Genomic DNA, 16,427 nt, shown 5'->3' with positions numbered 1-16,427 from the left:
AGATCTCATTACAGATGGTTGTGAGCCACCATGTGGTTGCTGGGAATTGAACTCAGGACCTTTGGAAGAGTAGGCAATGCCCCTAACCGCTGAGCGATCTCTCCAGCCCAAGGGTCCACATCTTTGCTTCCAGTTTGGACCTCAGACGTTGTGTTCTCACACAGCTGAAGGAATGGAAGAGCAAAGCAATGCAGAGTCTACTTCCTCCTTCCCTCTGTAAGTGCCCTAATCCACGAGGGTGCATACTTCTGATGGGGACTTTCCAAAAGTCTCATCTCTTAATATCATCACATTTATACTATGTGTGATCTTCGGGCACGCATAGTTCACAGACTCACAGGAGAAAATTGCTGTGGAATAAAATGAAGGATAGACTAAGGCAGACAGAGCTAGGAAGCCAGAAGTAAATTGCAAGGTAATTATAAAAATCTTGATTAAAGATACTAAAGCCATGCTGGGCAGTGGTGGCGCATGCCTTTAATCACAGCACTCAGGAGGCAGAGGCAGGTGGACCTCCGTGAGTTCTAGGACAGTCAGGACTACAGAGAGAAACCCTGTCTCAAAAAACCAAAATCAAACTAAACAAACAAAAGCAAAAGATACAAAGGCTTGACAAGGACCTGGGCAGGGGATGAGGACATGGTAGGAAGATGGTCAGGAAGCAGCTGTAAGAGGGTTCAGGAAAGGTTAGACTGCTGAGAGACAAAGCTGAGGCCTGACTCTGGGCGCTGGTATCAACTAAGACAAAGGACAGGGGACCGAAAAATGGAAGACAGAGCCATAAAGGAGAGAAGTGATTAAAAGTACGGAGGGAACAAAATTCAAGGGCTTGGGAAGGAAAAGGAAGGTCATCTTGTTTTTTAAAGCTGTAAGAGGAAGCTGAGCCTGGCTAGAAACAGGAGAAGTCTGGAGATGGAGAAGATTAAAAAAAGAAAAGGCTTGGACTTCACTGCTGGTGGTGTTTGTTTTCTCTGTTAAACAGGAGGAGGTAGTTGGTGTGTGTGTGTGTGTGTGTGTGTGTGTGTGTGTGTGTGTGTGTGTGTGTGTGAGAGGTACCATGACAGGGGCAAGAGTTTGCAACATCACCTTGTGTTCAGGATCTGGCATATTCTGTCCTTTGAAACAGTGAGTTGGCTCTGTGAGATCCATGGGGGACTGGTTCCAGAACCCTCTGCTAAAACCAAAGTCTAGATATGCAAGTGTCTTACATGAAGTGGTATAGTATTTGTGTACCACCTTTGCACATCATTTTAAATTACCTATAGATTACTTATGATACCATATACCTTGTCAATCTGTGAAAATAGTCCTTGAGCTGTGTTGTTTAAAGAATTAATAACAGAAATGTGTGTTTATGTTTAGTATTCTATAAAGAGTCTCTCTAGCCGGGCAGTGGTGGCGCACGCCTTTAATCCCAGCACTCGGGAGGCAGAGGCAGGCGGATCTCTGTGAGTTCGAGACCAGCCTGGTCTACAGAGCTAGTTCCAGGACAGGCTCCAAAGCCACAGAGAAACCCTGTCTCGAAAAAAACCAAAAATAAAATAAAATAAAATAAAATAAAATAAAATAAAGAGTCTCTCTATGTAGGTCTAGCTCTCCTGGAAGTCGCTCTGTAGACCACGATGGCCTTGAACCCATGGAGATCTGCCTGCCTCTGCCTCCCAAATACTGGAATTAAAGGCATGCCCCATTACCACGCAGCCATATATCTTCTTCTTGATCCACAGTCAGAACCCATAAATAAAGAAGACTGTGTCATCAAGTATGAGGATTGTTTAGCTGTTGCAGCTGTCTCCCTGAGAAAGAAAACTTAATTTATTTTGTGTATTCTATGCATGTACACTTGGAGGTATGAGTGTGTGTATATGGCACAATTGTGGTGTGGGAGGGTCTATGCCACTATAGGTGATAGCACCCCTGGGCAGGCAGCCCTGGCCTGTATAAGAAAGTAACGTGAGCAAGTCAGGGAAAGCAAGCCAGCAAGTGCCATTCCTCCATGGTTCCTGCTTCTGCCCCTGCTTGAGTTCCAGCCTGACTTCCCTCAATAATGGGCATGTAAGTCAATAAACCCTTTCCTCCCGAAGTTGGTCGTGGGAGGAATTTGCCACAGCGATAGAAAACAAACTAGAACACTGTTTGCAAAAGAGAGCTTTCAAATCATGAGGTCACAATGACGTTATCATGCAAGCTTTGTTTTTGCTGACCCGCCCTCCTGTACCTCTCCCCCATGCCCGTGCCCTCCCACGTTTGTGCCCCTTCCAGTAGTACTTTTCTCCTCTTCGTGTTCCGTGTATTCTACTGCTTTCCTCGTTCCTTCCTTAAAACCCTTCCCCCCTGTGTTCACCTTTAATCCTGCTCGAGATATTGGTTGTATATCTAAGCCAATGTATATATCCTCCCCAATTGTACACAAACAATGACTATTATAAAGGCACTGCATCTTACCTTTCTAACAATAATAAATCTTGAAGGTTCCTACTTGAAGATCAAGTACATATTACATATTGATCTTCAGTATATAGTTTGCCCAGGTTTCAGGGCTACCGTAGAATCCCAATAAAATGCGCATTATTTTATTTAACAAATTCTCTTTTTCCAGCATTTAATCTACATCGAATCTCTTGTAATTTCAAAAACTATTATATTATAACAAACAACCCTTCATACTGGGGCAATATACCTGTAACACAAGAGTTCTAGAAACCCAACACTGAATTAAAGCGGACACACATTGGTATTGTTTTGAGACGAACTCAATGTAAGCCAAGTTGGCTTCAAACTAGCAATCCTCCTGCTTCAAACTCCAGACTGCTGGGATTGCTGGCATACCATGCCCAGATCACATTTGTAATTTTAGTAAATGTTAAAGAGCTGTCCTTAGGATTTGTATCAGTTCCTGTTGATTTTATCTTTTAAGATTGTCTTTTCCTTTCATGTGTGTCTGACTTGTTCAGACTAACGTGTTTCACTGCGGTGTTTTCAGACATGCATATTCATACTTTGATCACAGTGTCCATTATTACCCTGCTTATCCCCTCTCCTTCTAAGTATGTTTCCTCTTCAGGGAAACATGCAAAAAAAACTTTGTTTGAGCTGGATGGTGACAGGCGGCAGATCTCTGTGAGTTCAAGGCCAGCCTGATCTACAGGGTGAGTTCTGGGACAGTCAGGGCTACACAGAGAAACCCTGTCTTGAAAACAAACAAACAACCTGTCTTTGATTCTTTTGCTAGTCTTGTTGATAAAAAGATGATGTTACTGCCGGGCGGTGGTGGCGCACGCCAGCACTCGGGAGGCAGAGGCAGGTGGATCTCTGTGAGTTCGAGGCCAGCCTGGTCTAGAAGAGCTAGTGCCAGGACAGACTCCAAAGCTACAGAGAAACCCTGTCTTGGAAAAAATGTAAAAAAAAAAAAAAAAAAAAAAAAGATGATGTTACTGAGGTACTTTTACTCCACATCTTTTCACTATGGAGAGGTTGAGGAATATATTTGAGAGCTCTTCTTATTCTTCTTAGCTCTTTTTCCTTCCCATCTCCCTCAGATTATATAGACTTTTCCTCCCCGGAGTCTTTCTCAATCAGCATAATAGCCCTTTGTCTGTGACAGGAATCACAAATATTTTTTCCAACTTATTTGCCTTTTAACATTGGTTTTTGAATCCTAGTTACCCAGAAGTTTTAAGATCTTTGTTACAGGGCTGGCGAGATGGCTCAGTGCTTGAGAACACTTGTTGCTCTTGTAGAAGATCCAGGTTTGGTTCCTACCACCCACGTGCAGTTTACAACCATCTGTAACTCAGTTCTATTGGATCTGACACCGCATTCTGACCTGTTTAGGAAACAGGCACACGTGTGGTGCACAGACGTACATACACACAGGCAAAATACCCATACACATAAACAGAAATCCAAAAAGGTTTTATACATTTTTGTGATAATATTTGTATTCACTGGTCTTATTATACTTCTAGATGTTATTTCATACTTAGAATACCTTACACGTTCAGATGAAAACTGTTGAATGATGCTCCTTGGTCCCTCTGGCTTCATGGATTTATTAAAAACATCTTTCTGGTATGGTTCATGAGGTGTGTACCTTACTTATTTTTCTCCAGTTAATCTCTGATTGTTCTCGTGTTTGAGTTTACTTCCTTTATATGTTCACATCCACATCACCTCTGGGTAAGGACATCCCTTCTTTTTTATTTCTTTTGTTCTTTCCTTGTTGACTTTGCTACAACTCTAGTAAAGTGCTGACTAGTGTAGAGGCAGCGAGCATTTAGCTTGTTTTCCACCTGTCTTTGAGCAGCCAGGCAAACGACTGACTGCCTATGTGGTTTTTCCTATTTATTTATTTATTTATTTATTTATTTATTTATTTATTTATTTATTTATTTATCTGTTGTGTATACATGTTTGCTCATGTGTACATGTAAGGGTCAAAGGACAGGTTGCAGGAGTCTGTTATTTCCTTACACTAGCCAGTGAGTACCAGGGATCTACCTCAGGTCATCTGGCTTGGTAGCAAGCACCTTTACTGGCTGAGCCATCTCCATGATCCTGGCTATATGTTTTCAGAACGTTATCCACAATAACGTTGCTTTTTTTTTTCTTTTTGCCAATCTGAGCCATTCTTCAGAATATGTGTTGCCTAGGAAACCATAAATAGTAAGTATGAACTTAGCTGTTGTTTTTTGTAGATGCCCTTTATCAATCATATTGAAAAAGTTCTTTCCTATTATTAGCTTGTTGAGAGTGTTTGTCATGGATTTTGACAAATGCTTTTCCCTTACTGGTGGAAATTATCTTGCTTGACCTTTATCCTTTTAATGTGGTATTTGTTTGTTTGCTTGCTTGCTTTTTGAAATAAAGTCTTGCTGTGTGGCTTAGGTTGGCCTGGAGCTCACTATTTGGTCGAGTTGTCTTTCAGGTCACGAGTCTCTTACTTTGGCCTCCTGAGTGCTGTAATCATAGGTGTGTATCACTGTACTCGGAGCTTTTGTGTTTTTTCTTTTTGGGAGTTTTTTTGAGATTTTTCTGTGTAGCCCTGTCTGTCCAGGACTTGCTCTGTAGACCAGACTAGCCTTGAACTCAAAAATCTACTTGCCTCTGTTTCCTAAGTGTTAGAACTAAAGGCATGTGCCACTATACCCAGCAGTGTTTGTTTCTTTTTAACTATTAATTTGTTTGGAGAAGAAAGCCCAGCTGTCATTGCCAAGACCTCTGAGGTTTAAGGATTTATCTAACTGAGACAACAGATGTAGGCGGAGGGCTCGCTTGTTCGTCCTGGCCGCCCGGCTAGCCTAGACCCGAAATAATCACACAGAAACTGTATTAATTAAATCGCGGCTTGGCCCATTAGCTCTAGCTTCTTATTTGCTAACTCTTACGTATTAATTTAACTCATTTCTATTAATCCCCGTTTCACCACGTGGCATTGGCTTACCGGCAAAGTTTCAGTACATCTATCTCTGGCAGTGGTTCCACGGCGTCTCTCTCTCTGACCCCGTCTTCCTCCTCCCATGCTATAGGCCAAGCCAGTTCTTTATTCATCAACCAATAAAAGCAACAAATAGAAGGACCTCCCACACCAAACAGAGAATGAAGAAACAACAGGCAAACATAGGAAAGGTGGGATCAAGTAGACTGTGGGCTCTGATAGAGATACACCAGCAGCAGCCTGGAGACAGCTGGTTTATTGTGTACAGAATGAACAAGGAGGATGCAGGCTTGCTAATCTCTATAGGAGGTCTCTGTAGGGCTGCATTCCCAGGTTGCCATCATCCAGGAGGAGAAAGCTATGGCTAACAGTTTCTGCATACTCTTGTTTTAGCTAAAGGTTTTTAAATGTCCATACTGGGACCAGAGGAAGGCTTTTCCATTCCTCTGAATCTGACTTGGGGATGGCTTTGCTGTTCTTGGAGATATGAGGCATTGGGTTTCTTGACATGGTTGTGTTCATGTCAACTACACACATCACTTAGGACTTCATCTATCCTCCACAGGTCATGATTTATTATCCTTTAAATGTATTTATTGAGTCTATTTACCAAGTCTTTGTTAATTAATTTTATATTTTGCTCATAAGAGATATTGGTCTGTAATTTTCTTCTCCTTTCCTCACCACATACTGACTTGAAAGACCACATAATTCTTATACTAAATTCCCATTTCTGGATTTCATGTTACAATTTGTCTCATTGGCATCTGTCTTCCCTGGGATCTCTCAGCAGCTGCACCGTTAGATATTAGGAGTTAGACTGTTTACTGCCTCTGCTATTCCAGCAAGGCACAGGAGACAAAATGCGGTATCAATTTTGTTATGCCTTTTCCTACTCCACGGTCATACCCATAGAAAGCATCCTTCCAAGTTGAATAGCTGGGTCAGTGGGGAAACATAATTTTAAGGACCTAGCCATTTTATCAGCCAATGTCTCATCAGGAAATTAGAAATGGTACTAATTGTTCTAACCAGGGGACTTAATTTAAGGAATAATTGCTATTGTTAGAAGAGCTGAAGAAGCAAAATGAGAAGGTAAAATCATCCTGAGGGCAGTTTCAGGAAATTACTATTAACCCTACGACTATAGGAAAAGGGAGGAGTTGGTTTTACTAGAGCCCTGAAAGCACTCATTGCTGTCCCTGATGAAGGCAGTGCCTGTTGCTGAAACCAGTGGCAATGCACACTCCATGGTGGCACACTGCATAAGGACCTTACTATCAACAATGGTCTGCACATATGCCAGGGTCCCCAAAATTATAATGAAGATGAAAAGGCCTTTATGCTTGGTGCCTCTCCAAGCATAAGAACATCATCACAAGACAAGGAATTTCTCCTTGTGGTAATTCTGATGGAAGCACACATACTGTGTGTCCAGTGCTATAAAAGAAGAGCGTGCACCATTATTCATACCATGGACTGCTTGATCGTGATAGCAAATGAAGATGCTGGTGGGTTTATGTATTCACTACACAGTAGTCTAGACTTTATTTTAAAGTGGGCTTTTATTATAGAAGAATGTTTGATGTTGGGCGGGAGAGAGGGCTCAGCAGTTAAGAGCATTTGCCTTTTTTACAGGGGACCTGGGTTTCCTTCCCAGCACCACACGGCAGCTACAACCATCTGTAACACCAGTTCTAGGGGATCTGATGCCCTCTTCAGTGTACAGATATCCATGCAGGCCAAACATTTATATACATAAATTAATTTTGAAAAATGTTTTCTATAGCTGGCTATAGTAGTGTATGCTTGTATTAATCTCAGCATTCTAGAGGTGGCAGAAACATCAAGAGTTTAATGTAGTTGGATACATGATCTACTTGGGTCAAGAGTCTTCTCACCCTAGATCAGGCACCAATGTCACACCAAAGAAATGATTCCACTCAAGTCCTTCTTGGTAAACCTCTTGCTTACAACAGCATGGGTGACCCCAGCAGCAGTGAAAGTCCCAGCCTAGCATGAATGATGGCTCCCTATAGCTGCACCATGAGGGTCCCCCTGCAGTTAACTTTCCATGGTCCACTTACTTGGGTACAGATGGGGAATTACTTAAGCTGGGAGGGAGGCTCACAAGGCCATGGGACAAATCTCAAGTGAGGGTGGATGACCCTTTCCAATCTCTCCTTGGAATATGAGCAGTCTGCCCTTGTGAAGTAGCTCTTGGTGGAGGGGGGGAGAGTCATGACTGCTGTGACCACACCATTGTGCTCACAATATAATGTCCTGCAATGCAGGGATCCAGGAGGGAACCGTTTGAACCAAATGGAAAATTATTTACTGTAAACCAGTTGGATGCAGCAACAGCTTCTTATACCTTGAGTCTACTGTCTTCTGGTTATGTCACCTTCTCTTCTGCTGGATTTAATCTAGGACTTTGTTCATGGCAGCCTTAGGAACAATAGGCTGTACCATATATGTGCCCCATATGGTCTAGGTATGTAATATGCTATACTGTCTAGGTTTGTGTAAGAACATTGTATGATGTTTACGCAAAGGTAATATCAGCTAAAGAGACCTGAGAACATGTCTCTCTTGTAAAACTACAGCAGTCTGCTTAGAATCCCTGCAGGATGCTGGAACCAGAGTCATCGGCTGCTGCAGCTGTTGAATCTGTGAAAAGATGATCTTCCCCGTTGTGGGAAGCTTCAGAGACAGCTGCACTAGCAGAGGAATAAAATGTTTTCTTCCTTTCTGCCCTCTAGTCAGTTCTGTCAGGGTCTCCTACCTAGTGAGCATAGCCAGAAGCAAACAGCAGAGGAGTTTGTCGGGTCCAGCTTCCCAAGACGCAGAGAGAACTTCCGCCTCCATGGGCATTTGACTTGTGCAGTCGCCCAGGGCCAGTCGCCCAGGGCCAGTCACCCAGGGCCCCACCCTTAAAGGAGCCCTGTGCTTGCTTTAATGCTCCCTTGTCACTGCCTTGAGATTTTAATTCAAAAACAGAGTCTCACACTTTTATTTTGCACTCACCCTGCTCACAGACCGAGCATGGAGGGGCATGAATGAAGCAGACAGCCAAGAGAAAAATGCCAGAGCGTCCGTGTGCCAAATTGCTATCCTCAAAGTTTATAGCAACTTGAATGTCTCAGCAATGTAGAGAGTTGCCTGGGAAACCATAAATGGATTTTGGTGCTGATAGACAAGTTTCTAAGTTTTTTTTCCCACACACTGTGTATACTGGTTCCAAAAGCAGCGATGGAGAAGTCTACCAGCTGGCTCTTGGGTCTTCAGCCTAGAGGGTCAGGTTGTAAGGCTTTATGTGTCATTCTCCAGTCTCCTGTAGGAAGAGACCTGACAGGGAGCTCACTGGTTCTCAAGAAATCTATACACCATTGCCTCCCTTTATGGTAGTACTTAAGTCATATTTATCTGATAGTGTCTCTCTGCTGGTGTCAGTGTAGAGATTGCAGTGGTCCAGTCACTCACCATCACTTGGAGACTGAGGGTCAGCAGGTGCTAGTTTCAGCACATCTGGAAGAGAATGGTTCTTGATTGGCCCCAAATTCCCCAGTAACAGCAAAAGGCAAAGGGATTTCAAAGCCTTGGTCGAGTGGGTAAACTATTACGGAAACCAAAGCACAGTCCTCTCATAGAGGGGAGTGGGGAGGTAACCAGGAGAGGAAGTAGATGAATTCCTGAGGGAACCCCAAACTGCTGCTTTAGTCCTTGAAGAACTAAGAAAAGCTCACTTTGAGATATGGAACTTTCAGTCACACCTGCCGGTCAACTAAAATGGGCTTCTGGACATCTGTTTCTTTGAATTAAATCACAGAGCCTATAGGTAGTTTTCTGTAACTCCATGTAAAAGATGAGATTGATTTTTTTTTTTTTTAAATCCTTGCTATCTGCCAGTGTATATCTGGCTATAGTCAGATATGCTAGCTTTGGCTCCCAAAGATAGAACAGTGGAAGGAACAGAAACAACCCCGACCTTCTCAGACCTACAGCCTGAAAAGAGGAGAAAGCAACCAGTAACACCATGGCAAGATTAGCACTGTGGCAGGAGAGTTGAAGGGGGCTTGAAGAAAACATAGCACCTCATGGAAGCATCAGGGAGCACCTGCAAGTGCGGTCGGTCGAGCAGCACTAAACCATGCAAGAAGGGAAAGATGGGTGGAAGGAGGGTGGCCATTGAAGGAAGAGGGAACAGCTGGTACACTATTCCTGAGGTGACAGATTACTTTGGGTGTAGGAGCTGAAGGACATAGAATGTGGAGAGGCAGCAATGGAGCTCGGGAGGCTGAGGTGGCAGGGGCATCTGTTGATTTCTTACCACGTGCAAACCCTAGATTGATTTCTAACGCAGCAAGGAATAAAGTAAAAAGAAAAAGCCTAACTCCTTCAAGATAGCTCTTTATTTACCTTTGACCTTTACCTAAGGGCAATGGCAAATGATTCAGGTCTTCAGTCTCAGGAAAGAGACGTGAGGTACGAGTCATCATCAGTGCTGCGATCCTGGTACTCGGGAAGCTGAGACATGAAGACTGGGAATTGCAAGCCAGACTGGAGCATGTCTCAAAAAATGTTGTGAGAGGGGTTTTTCGGCAAGCATAAAGAATCGCCTTTCGAATAACTTTAGTTTGTGGCCTCCGTGGGCTGATCAAGTGGAGATGTCTGGTAGATGGATGTTAATTATTAGCCACTAACTGAGAACCTTAAATTACTTCAGGGGAGCTTAGCAAGCGAGTTTCTTTGCAAATCTTAAAGGAGTCAAGCACAGATTCTTTTGTTTTGCTGCAGGAGAGACCAGGCAAAGTCTAAACCATCAAATTCCTACGCCCTTTAAAAATCCATGGCTCCTCCCAGCTGCAGGGAAGGTCCCTTGGGACTCTAGCATGGGTTTCATGGCTTTCCTAGTTGTCTGCTTCCCCAGTTTAAAAATTAGAGTAGATGAGGTTATGAGCTCAAGGCAGAATCTGAGCTGAATTCATCTTTAGGTTCCCAGTGCTTCCTAAGATTCCCTGAACACAATAGACTCATCTTTGCTGAGGGACTCTAATTTGTATCTTAAAATTCATCTGCTGAGTCTAAAGGAAATTAAAACAATTATATATTTTAAAGATAGCCAGTAGTTTTGTATAACAATGAAAACAGATTTAATTTATAATTTGTTTTTTATTTTTATTTTATTTTTTTAGACAGAGTCTTAATCTGTAGCCTGGCTGATCTGGGTCCTGATATATAGCTTGGACTGCCTCTACCTCTTAAGTGTTGGGCATGCTAGGCTGCTAGGCTTTGAAAACAAATTTAAATAACAAACAACAACTCGAAAGTTAAAGGCAGCTCTCTTTTTTCAAAATATAAACTGTGACATAAAAAATTTGTTCTTTTTCTCCTCAGTTTTTTTTTTTTTAACCTTTTGGTGACTTTTACACTCACACTGAACTAAAAATAAAGCAGAGCAGAGAAAAATACCTCTGGGTCAACATAAAAGCTAAACATGTGAGTGCTTTGAAACGCAGGGGGCTGGGGCTGGGGCTCAGTGGCAGAGGACTTACTTAGCATAGACAGGTCCAGTCCACAGTACTACAAAATGAGCGCATAAATAAGCCGTAATCTCATTACTCAGAGATTGTGCCTTACATTTAGAAAATAAAATCAAAATCAAAACAAACAAAAAAACAAACAAACAAACAAACAAAAAACCAGACAGGAGGTAGAGGGAGGAGGACAAGGGCAGGGAGACAAAGAAATAATAATACCTGGAGATGGCGCATGTTGCTTGGAAAACCAATGGGACACCAGGCTAGGCATAGGGATGTGTGTCTGGAGTCCCAGCTACTTCACAGGCTGATGAGAGATGTCTGAGCCAAGGGGCTAAAAGCCATCCTGTGTGACAAAGTAAGAACTTGCCACAGGAGTGACATGGAAGCCATGGCTGATGTTTGGTCCCTCTTCAGCCCTCTCTACTGGCACACATATATACACGACATAAAGTTTAACTAAACATGGCTTACAGTTTATATGTTTCAAACTATGCTCCCTGCAGCTAGCTGTTTGTTGAGGAAATTGATGATATTTTTGTTTTGTTTTAGATTTTATTGATTTTGACTTTATGTGCACGAGTGGTTTGCCTGTATGTATGTCTGAGTACTATGTGTGTGATACCTGTGGAGGTGAGAAGAGAATCTAAGATCCCTGAGAGTGGAGTTACAGGAAGTTGTTAGCTGCTATGTGAGTGCTGGGAACTGAACCCAGGTCCTCTGGAAGAGCAGCCAGTGCTCCTAACTGCGGAGCCATCTTTCTAGTCCCACTTGGTGAGATCTGTGCTGGAAACTTCAGTGAAGACATATTACTTCTTACTCACTACTTCAGTGAATATTTGAGTGGAAAGATTATTATGCCAAAATACACACATGGTGAAAGAAAGAAAAGGAAAAGAAACTGCAGATAAGGTGGCGTAGATTGAATATTTGAGTGGAAAGATTATTATGCCAAAATAAACACATGATGAAAGAAAAGGAAAAGAAGCTGCAGATAAGATGGCGTAGATAGTTGAGAGCTGTTAATTTGAAAAGTTGCCAGTGTGCGCAAGAAAACACAAAAGAAAGCTGAATGAGGAGAGATGGCTAAATGGATGGGTGACTGAACAGTGAATGATTAACAAGGTCTCTGTCATAGGAGCCTTGCTCTGTAAGATATGACCAGGAGTCAAGGAGCGAGTCATGATGGAGGAGATGATGGGATACCCAAAAGAGAAGACAAGTTCAGAGAATGCCAGTATGAGAACATTCCAACTGCCCTGCTGGGGCTACTGATAGAATGGACTCCCTGGAGACCCCAGTCTCCTGGTTTGCTAGGAGGAAAACCCCTCGTCTAAGGCTAGGCGCCGTTCTGTCTTTCCATCCTACTGACTAGACATCATGCATTTTACAGGACAGTCTGTTGTCAAGATTCAGTTTCATTATCAGGTCCCATGTGTGTCTAGTTTGGAAAATATGGTGGTCACAGAAAGCTTACGAAGGCTTGGGCTGGAATAGAGAGAATGATTAGTAGTTGGAGTAACTGTGCTTTGAGCAGAATATTCAGTAATAAGGTGTCCTTAAGGCTTTACACAGCTTTTCTAAAAACATGTCTGAGGGAAGATTAAACTCTCATGGCCACATGAAAGGCTCACTTTGATTAGCAGCCTCCCTGGTTACAAAGTAGGAAATCAGAAATCGAAGAGAGTGAACGGACAGGTGGAGAACATTTTCATTCCCTCTCCTTCCTTTGTGTTTTACGTCATTCATTCATGATGTCTCCTGCTTATTGTTTACCTAAGACCTGGGCAACCAGAACAGTGGAACCTCTTAGAGTCTAAGGATATGGTAATTCCTTTCAAGACCGTGTTTGTGTTACATTCTCATATAAATTAATACATGTTTATTTACATAATGTAAGAATAATTTTATCACCCCAAATTATATTGTCACTCCAGGAAGACTTGCTGAATATGTTGTACGTGGTGTCTTTTAAGGTAACTCTCACCCACATTTCTGCCACACACTCATAATCTGAGATGCACACCATGACAAATTCAAGGGTAAACTGGCTGATGAACTTTGTCTTAACATTTTAAGCATGTATTTTCTCTCCAGCAACTCTGTCTTTCTTTAACTGCAAACACTGAGGAGGGTGAGTCTACCACATGGGATCATTAAACGGTGGGCACCCTGTGATGATGGGTGGCAGCTTGCCACTATCACTTCCTTTGGTCAGGCGCATAATTAGAAACAAGGCCAAAGGGGGCGGGGGAGGGGCTCTCCCCAGATGATGCTGGCACGTGCCTTTAATCCCAGCACTTGGGAGGAAGAGGCAAGTGGATCTCTGAGTTCGAGGCTAGTCTTGTCTACAAAATGAGTTCCAGGACAGACAAAGCTACAGACAGAGAAACTATCTCTAAAACCAAAACAAAACAATTAGCATAAGACTCCCATCAAGATTTTATGTAAAGTCAGGTGGTGATAGTCCACACCTTTATTCCTAGTATTTGGGAGGCAGAGGCAGGCAGATGTCTGACTTTGAGGCCAGCCTGATCTACAAAGCAAGTTCCAGGACAGCAAAAGCTACACAGAGAGACCTTGTCTCAGAAAACCAAAACCAAACATAAAAATGGTTGCACTGTAAGTTTATGTCCTAATTACTATCTTTGTTCCAAGGTACCAATGATAGACAAAATTAACAGTGAGGAAACGAAATCCATAGAGTCATGCTCAAAAATAGGATAAGCATATGCCATTTAGAGATGAAGCAAGTGGTGGATAGAACTGAAGCAGCTGGCCGACTGAGTCCGATAATCAGACACAAGCAGTCGAGAAATCCTGCCTTTCTTGAGACAGAACCTGCAGGAATGCAGGCACAGCAAGGGATGGAAGCTGGGTTCACTGCTTCAGGCCAGGGTCTGTGGAGGCATCATTCTCTCTTTCTCTGCATCTTTGGAAGGAGGGGAGGTGCAGGAAGAAGTTAAAGTGGCCCTTGCCTAGGTCACATAGGGCAGAGAAAATAAGAAGGCAGAGAAAAGCAGATAGATTTTTAGTCAGGATCTAAATCAAGCTATTTATAGCAACAATACAGCTACGATCCTAGCCTATCTCCTCTACATGATAAATTACAAAACTAATTGTAGTTTTGAAGTCCTGCAGGGCTTGTGTGAAAATTGGTGGGTGAAGCATTTTTAGATTAGAAATAGTGAGGAAAAAGTTTAAGAGAAACTCCCACAGAGGACGAGCCTGAAACCAAAAAATTAAGGGCAACAATACTAAGAGTCAACAAAATCAACAATGAGGAGATTAATTCATTAATCTGAAAACAACTTAAAATAAGTATGTTTAAGATACTCAGAAAGCTGTAGCAACTCATACCATTAATCCTAAAACTCAAGAGGCTGAGGCAGGAGGATTACTGTAAATTTGAAGTCAGCTTTGGCTACATAGAATGAGATCCTGTTTCAAAAATGAATATAGTTGATTAATTCATTATAGAAGCTACAAAGTCTGTAGAGACAATAGAGGCATGTTGTTATGAATGCAGCTAGCCTCATTCTCATTGGATTTGAGGCTCAGTCACATAAGGGATTTCATATCAGATACTATCAGCCTGGTCAAAAACTGTGACTGGAAAAATAAAAGCCTTAGAAGAAAAGTTTATGTTATTGCTTTGCTAAATGGACATGATGCATTAGTCAAATTTCCTTTTAAATATTTATGTTTATGCCCATATGTTAGTGTTGCCATCAGCTTTGGTTAGACACCCTGCTGTTTATGTTGAGTCGTGGTTATTCAAAGACTTAGAACTGGCCAAAATGCTAAGAATTGCTGAATGCTTAGCCCTAAATGGGACATCTATACCACGCCCTCCAAGGCTAAGGGAACATAATGAAAGATAGGACAGAAAGAATGTCCAAGCTGGAAGAAGAGGCGGAACGTTATGGAATGCTGTCTCCTAGGCATAAGGTAGCCATTGTGCAGCTGTGACACCCGCACAAGACGTGAACCATACTGGGCCAGTCAACATTCCGTCAAGACGGGAGGAGTGGTCTCACAAGGCAGACAGATCTCTGTAAATTCGAAGCCAGCCTGTCTGCAAAATGAGTTTCAGGACAGACAGGGCTGTTACAAGAAGCATGGCGTTCACTGAAAAAGTTCCAGAAGTTTTCCCATTAGTCAGAAACAAGCTACATCATCTCCTTAGCTACCTCTGGTCAGGATCATAGAGGTCCTAGTGTTATAGTTACTTTACTGTTGTGGTAAAACACCGTGACCAGAAGCCACTTATGGAATAAAGAGTGTATTTGGATTTATGGTTCCAGGAAAGTAAGAGTCTAGCTCAGCAGGGAGATAAGGCAACCAGCAGCAGGCATGATTGCAGGAACAGGAAGCTGGGAGTTCACATCTTCAAATGCAAGCCTAGAGCACAGACAAGGAGCAGAAAGTGGGGCGAGGTTCCAAAATATCAAAACTTACCCTCTCCACAGTAATTTATTTCCTTCAGCAAGGCTTCACCACCTAAACCTCCCCAAAGAGAACTAACAACTGGAAATAGTGTTCAAAAGCATGAGTCTGGGGGGCTGGAGAAATGGCTCAGCCTGCTCTTCCAAAGGTCCTGAGTTCAATTCCCAGCAACCACATGTGGCTCACAACCATCTGTAATGGCCTGGCCAGCAGGCATACACAGACGGAATATTGTATACACAATAAATAAATATTTTAAAAAAATAATAAAAATAAAAATTGGATAATTGTAAAAAAAAAGCATGAGTCTGTGGGTAGCATTCTCATTCGAGCTACTATGCCTAGCTAAAGCAATAAGAAAAGAAAAAGAAACATAGGTGTTGTCGGATATTTATACACTATGTGAAGACATTTTGTTGTTACTGCTTTATTAAAGAGCTATGTTGAAGGTATAAGCAGGACTTCCGGGCAGAGAGAGGAAGTAGGAGAGAATAATCAAACTGTTCGAAAGACGCCATGGAGAGGTGGAACAAGTTGGAAACATAGAATGGGAGAGAGTTAAAAAAGCCATGAGGTAGAATGTATATTAATAAAAGTGTGGATTAATTTAAGTTATAAGAGCTAAGGGATAAGCATAAGCTAAAGCTACACTTTCATAATTAATAATTAGTTTCCATTTCAATATTTGTGAGCTGGTAGTCCCCGTGAAAAAGTACTGTTATATATAATACCCAACATGGGGCTCGAATATCCAAACATAGGGCTTGAGAAAGCTAAGAAAAGTTTTGGATGAGGAGTTAGATGTGGGTTCCTAGTCCTACAGTCTCTCAGGTGGGCCGGTACTCAGCAGCATACAGAGACATGGCTCCTGGCCACTGTCTGTGGACCAACACCACACACCAGTACCATGCACTAAGGTGAGTCACACAGCAGTTGACATGGCAGTTTAAGATCTGTCTCATGGCCGGGCGATGGTGGCGCACGCCTTTAATCCCAGCACT

The sequence above is a fragment of the Microtus ochrogaster genome, chromosome 8, assembly GCF_000317375.1.
Source record: "Microtus ochrogaster isolate Prairie Vole_2 chromosome 8, MicOch1.0, whole genome shotgun sequence".
Lineage (NCBI taxonomy): Eukaryota > Metazoa > Chordata > Mammalia > Rodentia > Cricetidae > Microtus > Microtus ochrogaster.
The sequence above is the reverse complement of the archived record's forward strand: the minus strand, read 5'-3'. Positions refer to the sequence as shown.